This window comes from Alligator sinensis, unplaced genomic scaffold (assembly GCF_000455745.1).
Source record: "Alligator sinensis unplaced genomic scaffold, ASM45574v1 scaffold239_2, whole genome shotgun sequence".
Taxonomy (NCBI): domain Eukaryota; kingdom Metazoa; phylum Chordata; order Crocodylia; family Alligatoridae; genus Alligator; species Alligator sinensis.
The window spans coordinates 123,742-130,607 of NW_005842279.1; positions in this window are offsets into that span (position 1 = coordinate 123,742).

Sequence of the window (6,866 nt, forward strand, 5' to 3'; positions counted from 1 at the left end):
GCAGCTCCTGCCCCCAGCAGAAGGCAGCAGCTGCTGCAGCAGAGCAAAGCACGGAGCCCAGCTCCCCCCCGCTGCTGCCTACCTGCTGCGGGCTCAGGCAGGGAGGTCAGCTCCCCACGGCTGCACACACTCCCAGGGGAACAGGGGGTACCCACAACCCCCAAATCTGTGCATAGGGTAAGGGTGGGGGTGCACTGTGGGCTCGGGCTCCTGCCCTACTGCCCTCCCTTGGGGCCTCCACAGCCCAGTGGGTGCAACGCGGTGCTGCAGGGCAAAGTGCGGCCACACAGGAAAGCTGGTTGCCGCTGTGAGCTCTGCACTGCCCTGGTGACATGTCTCTCGTGTGCACAGCAGCAGTGAGGGCCACAACCCCATGCCACTGCCCGCGCTGTCCCCGCGCACAGGGGACTTATCACCAGGGTAGCACAGAGCTCACAGCAGCAAGAAGCTTTCCTGTGTGGCCGCGCTCTGCCCTGCAGCACTGGGTCACACACACCAAGCTGCAGAGGCCCCAGGGGAGGGCAGTAGGGTGGAAGCCTGGACCCACAGCAGGAAACTCACCCTGCCCCGATCCTGCACAGGTAAGTGTGGGGTGGTAGGTATGGGGATCTGGAGAGTATGGGTCCCCCCTCCCCCCCCATGCACACAGTGGCAGGGAGCTTGGCCCCATCCCTGTCCCCTGGATGAGCCTCCCATGGCCCTGTCCTGCTCCCTGCCAGTGCCCTGCAGCCATGCATTGCAGCCCCAGGCCCCAAACCCCAGGTACTGCCCAACTCCCTCCCTATGGGGGCCTCAATCCACCCCACACGCACACACTTACATGCAGGAGCTGCTCTCCAGGCTGCCTGGAGCCATGTGTATTAGGGCTGTGCAAAATTTCACTGGCTGTTTCAATTTGACACTTTCAACTCATTTCGAGCTCAAAACAGTGAAATCGAATCAAAATGAAGGGTTTCAAAACAGCCTTGAAACAAAACAAGGCTAGTCAAAACGTTTCAAAAGTTTTGAAATGTTTTGAGTTTCAAAGCAGCCAGCAGCAAGGTGGTGAGAGACAGAGGAGAATCAGTGCTATGCTCCCAGTAACAGCTGAGCGCACAGCCCTGGCTCTCCACGTCTGCTGCCGCAGGGCTATGGGAAGCCAATAACAGTGCAGGGGAAGGGAACTGAGCCTAGGCTCAGTTCCCCTCCCCGGCACTGCAATCAGGCTAGGGAAAGGAACTGAGCCTGATCACTCAGTTCCCCTCCCCAGAGCTAGATCAGGCTCGGGGTAGGAGCTAGCCCAGCTGGACTGATTTCCCACTCCCAGCCCAATCTAGCACTAGCACTAGAAAGTCACATCCCCAGTGCTAGATCCGGCTGGGTGTGGGTAATCAGCCCAGCTGGGCTAGCTCCCACCCCCAGCCTGATCTAGCAAAACATCGAAATAGCCTCACTGTTTTGGTGAAGCAAAGTGGAACAGCTGTTTTGAATCAAAATGAAATTTGACATGGAACGCTGTTCTGTCAAAACCTCGAAACTCAAGGTGAAACAGAACAGTGCCATTTCGCACAGCCCTAATGTGTATATACATGCACATGGTGCCCCCTGCCAGACCATCCTCTTCCCGCTCCCCACAGCCCACTGCCGGTTGGAACTCTGCCTGCCTGCAGCGAGCTCACTGCAAAATCCACAGGTTTCTCTGTTAAAATGAGATCAGGCTCCTGGGGCACTCCCTGAGCCTGTGTCAGCCAGGGGCAACAGCAGATGGACGGGACAGGCAGCAGGGAGGCAAGGGGGGGCAAATGGCCAAGAAGCAAGGGGTGAGGTCAGGCTGCCTACCCCCCACCCCTGCTTTCCCCGCTGCCTGCACCACTACCAATGCTTTCCTGCCACAGCAGTGGGATAGATGAATTAAAATGACCCTCCAATAACTAGATTCTAAACATGGAAAATTATTTTATAAAATATAATTTTCCATGTCTAGAATCTAATTATTGGGGGGGTCATCTCAAATTCAGTCATCTTAGCTTCAGGTAAATACAATATTAATGGTGGAAATTCATTTGTGCTCAGAGGAGTCTCCCAATAGATAAAATTATCATGGAACAATAGATGTCTATGCCAGCAGGGGCATATTAAGAATTACTGAGGTCCAAAAATGGTTGCCCTGACCGGGCCCAAATTAATGCATATGCAAACTAACCACATGCCTAGGGCCCTGAGCTGTGGGGAGGCCAGTCCTTCCAGAGGTATAAATGGCTTCATCTGCCTGTTTTCCCTTCCCTTCCTCTTGCCTTCACTGGCCTCGCTGCTGCCACTGCTGGCTCCTAGCCGCCAGGGTTGTCTCCGGGCGGCAGGTGGGAGCCAGTGTTGCCAAGTCTGCTTATAATAAGTGGATTTGGCCCCTCTTGTTTTTTTAAAGTTGCTTTGATTTTTAAAGAGACATGGGTTGCAGTTTTTTGGGCTTTGTTTATTTAGAGGTTGCTTACTTCGGGCTTTTCTGTAATACAACAGTTCCCAAACTGTGAGTCCCAGTTGCAGAAACAAGATAGGGTCGTGACACAGCTTCCGGGTGTGAGCTGCTGCTGCCCCAAGGACCTGCCTGCCTTTCCCCAGCCTCTGGCTTGCTCCGGGCACCAGGTAGGGAGAGGGCGGGGCAGGGGAGAGAGGAAGTGGGGTACTGCAGCTGGGCAGGAGCATGGAGCCCGCTTCCAGGGGGGGATGGCAGGAGCACAGAGCTCGGGTAGGCAAGGTGTGGATGTGAGGGGGATGGGGGGTGTAGAGACCCCCCCACATACTCCCCTCATGCTGCACAGCCCCTGCTGCCAGCAGCAGCAGCCCTCAGGAAACTCGTGGCCCATGCAGGCCCAGGTATGACTCCCACTAGCATGGCATGATAGGAGTGAGGAGTGCAACCCCACCAGCCACCCCTCTCATGCTAAGCTTCACACGGTACATATGCAGGTCCATGCTACCAGGAAAAGCCTGAAGCCAGATGCCTTCCCCACCCCCTGCCGTGCAGGGCCCAGGAAGCAGGGAGCATCTGAGGGAAGGCAGCCAGCTCCAGCCCACCCTGCTTCCTTCCAGTAGCACAGAGCTGCATGTGGGCTGCACAGAGCCCAGTGTCAAAGTGGCAGCCAGCAGGGCTGTGCTCTTTGCCACCACCATGCAGCACTGGTCAGAGCCATGTGTCACGGGGCACTGGTGCCTGTACAGGCCCTGAGGCCAGCCGCCGCTGGCAGTGGGAGCTGTGCGCCATTGGCGGGGGTGGGAATAGTCTCCACACACCCCCAACCTCCCTTACACCCCACACCCACACCCTGCCCCCACAACCCCTCTCCCACATATACACCCCAACATACCTTATTGCCCTCCCACACACACAGCCCCACCCCCCCCACACACACACACACCTCCCGCCCCCACTCTCTTCTCTTTGAAATGTGTTAGGCTTGTTTTTAAAGTCAATGCTGCTTTTTTTTCTCACAAGACTTGGCGACACTGCTCTGAGACCTGCTCCCTGCAGGCGACAGTGCAGGGGTGGGGAGGGGGATCTTGACTGGCTGGGATCCAATGAATTTTTTCCTAGCGCCCACTAAATGGTTAATCCAGCCCTGGCCCTGACCGCCCCCTAGGATAGGAAATTGCTGATATTAACTATCTAACCAAATTTGAAATCCCTCTCTACAACACAGAGGGCACAGGTCCCTCAGCAGCCAAAAGGCTTCTGCCAGTGTTTCATAGTTTCATAGTTGGTAGGGTCAGAAGGGACCCGAGCAGATCATCAAGTCCGACCCCCTGCCATGGCAGGAAAGAGTACTGGGATCAAATGACCCCGGCAAGGTGACGGTCTAGCCTCCTTTTGAAAACCCCCAGGGTAGGAGCGAGCACCACTTCCCTTGGAAGTTGGTTCCAGATCCTAGCCGCCCTGACAGTGAAGTAGTGCCTCCTGATGTCTAGCCTGAACCTACTCTCAGTCAACTTGTGGCTGGTATTCCTTGTTACCCCAGGTAGCGCTCAGGGGAACAGGGCCTCTCCCATTCCCCGCTGGTCCCCCCTGGTAAGTTTAGAGACGGCTACTAGGTCCCCTCTCAGCCTTCTCTTGTGAAGGTTGAACAGGTTCGGGTCCTGTAGCCTCTCTTCGTAAGGCCTGTCCTGCTGCCCCCTGACCATGCGAGTGGCCCTCCTCTGGACTCTCTCAGTGCTGTCCTCATCCCTCCTGAAGTGCGGCGCCCAGAACTGGATGCAGTACTCCAACTGCGGCCTGACCAATGTCGCATAGAGGAGGAGGATCACCTCCTTGGACCTGCTCGTGATGCATCTGTGGATGCATGACAAGGTGCAGTTGGCCTTACTGACCACGTCCTCACATTGGCACCCCATGTTTATCTTGAAATCAATAATGACTCCAGGGTGTGTTGTTGCTTTGGCTGAGCTACACCTACAGAAAAATATTGGCAGTGGTAGCTTCCAAATTAATAGGTTCTTCTGTTTCACCGGGCCTAGGCCTGGGCCCTTTGGGCCCCCTCCCCTGCCCCCAAATGCAGGATTCTGGGATCACATCATCTGACCTCTTGTATAACACACAGCCCATAGCACTTCATCCAGCTACTCCAGCATCAGCATGTGTTTGACTAAAGTACCTCCTAGGAAGGCATCCAGTCTGAAGCTGAGAAGGCATCAAGGGACATAAAAGCCACCACTTCCTTTGACAATGTGTTCCAGGGATTAATCACTGTCACCAGTAATGGTGTGTGCCATCTGTCCAATTTGAATTTGTCTGGCTTTAGCTTTCAATCATTAGTTCTTGTTATCCTTTCCTCCACAAGAACAAAAAACCTTGAAGTATTTTCTCCCTACGAAGTTACTTACGCATCATAATCTGATCTTTTTCATTTTGATTAGCTAAACTGAGCTTGAGAAGTATCTCTAGGTACAACATGTTTTCCATCCCTCCATGTCACTTTTGCGGCTTTTTTTCTATACCCTTTCCAATTTGCAATGTCTTTTCAGAAAAGTGGGCTCCAGAATTGAACCTGAGTGTTCCAGTCTCATCACTGGCATATGCTACGTGGGCTAGATGCTCATGAGAGACCAGATCCTATTTCACCAAAGTGTGATCCTCTTTTTCCTTGCTTGAGTCCTTGGAAGTCCTCTGCTTTTTGTAACATGCTGTCATCATAGCCTAAGTCACAGAAAAGCAGGGAGGGAGAACCCACCCACCTTCTACATTAAAGGTTTTCAGGGACTCACAGGATGGAACTGAATTGTACTTGGGTACCAAATAGGTGCAACAGGATCTGCCTTGAGATGTTTTCCAGCAGCAGGGCATTCTTTATAGCCTTGGCCCATGGGTCTAATGGGACGGGAACATTCACTAGTGCCAAAATACAGAACATAGACTGGTGTAAATCAGCAGGGCTACTCTGAGAGTACTGGTTTACTCCCCACTGGGCGTGTCTACACGTGCATTTATGCCAGCTCAAATTTACTGTGCAGTAAATTGGAATAGGCCAGCATCTACATGTGCAGGCATTAAAGCGCATTAATGCTGTGTGGGGACTGACTTGGGACTGAAGTTAGTCCCAAGTTAGCCCACACACACAATGTTACTGCAAAGTAAGGTGTTACAGCACTACTGTGCAGTAACTAATCGGTTGTAAATTTGCACAACTCAGGTATCAAATTTATGATCAAGTAGGTGTAAACTGCCATATTTACTGAGCAGTATGGGCATACACATGTAGACATGCACCCATACTGAACAGTAATTTCAGTTACTGCACAGTAAATGTGCACATGTAGACATGCTCACTGAAGGTCTAGCCAAAGGGAACAGGAAGAGAATGCATCTCCTTTTTATTCTTAGTTGACTCTGCCTGTGATGCATGGTTAGGAGGCTGGGTTTAGTGCCTGCAGGTAATACACCATTTGGAATATTTCTCATGCTGCACTACAGAACGTATGGATTCTCAGGGAAAGCCAGATGGAGTGATAACAAAAAGGTATCTCCTGGGAGTGTTTCTGACTGGTGCCGGAGGGAATGAATGCAAAATACCACACACAGCTATAGGGGTTTAGGTTGTAGCCGTGTTGGTCTAAGGATATAGGCAGACAAGGTTCCTTGGGTGAATTTGATATCTTTTGTTAGACCAACCCAAATGGTTGGAGAATAGTTATTAAGCAAGCTTTCGGGTTCAAAAACCCTTCGTCAGGCTAAGGAAGCTGCAGCAGTTGGTGTGTGCTCTTCCTGGATGGAATGAAAAGTAAAGAAGCCAGGGGCTGGGCTGGGCTGGGGAGTCAGTTGCCAGGCGGATTATAATGTATCAAAAATCCAATGTGTATGTTTAGTCCCTGATCTCTAGTATCCAGCAGGTTGATGAAATGGAGCTCATAGGCTCATCTCTGGGATGTGTTGTGTAAATTTCCCTTGAGGATCAGGACTGAGAGATTGGAGAGAGAGTGGCCCTCCTGTGAGAAATGTGCCCCCACCGGTAATTGGGTGTTTCTGTCTTTGATGGATTTCCGGTGTGCATTCATTCTGGTATGCAGTTGTTGTCTGGTCTCTCCTACATATCTTCCATCAGGGCATTTGGTGCACTGGATGAGGTATACTACATTCCTGGAGGTGCAGCTGTAAGATCCTGGGATGCTGATGGCTCTGTTGTGGGGTGTAGTAATAGTGGGGGTGGTGGAGACGTGCTGGCAGGTTTTGCATTTCTTGTCCTGGCACGGTCTGGATCCTTTTGGTGTGTTCTGGGCTTGAGGAAGTTTGCTTCTGGTGATGAGGTTGGCAAGGTTCAGTGCTTGTTTGAAGGCTAGGATGGGTGGCTCTGGGAAGATCTTTTTAAGAATAGGGTCTTTTTCTAATATGGGTTGCAATTTTT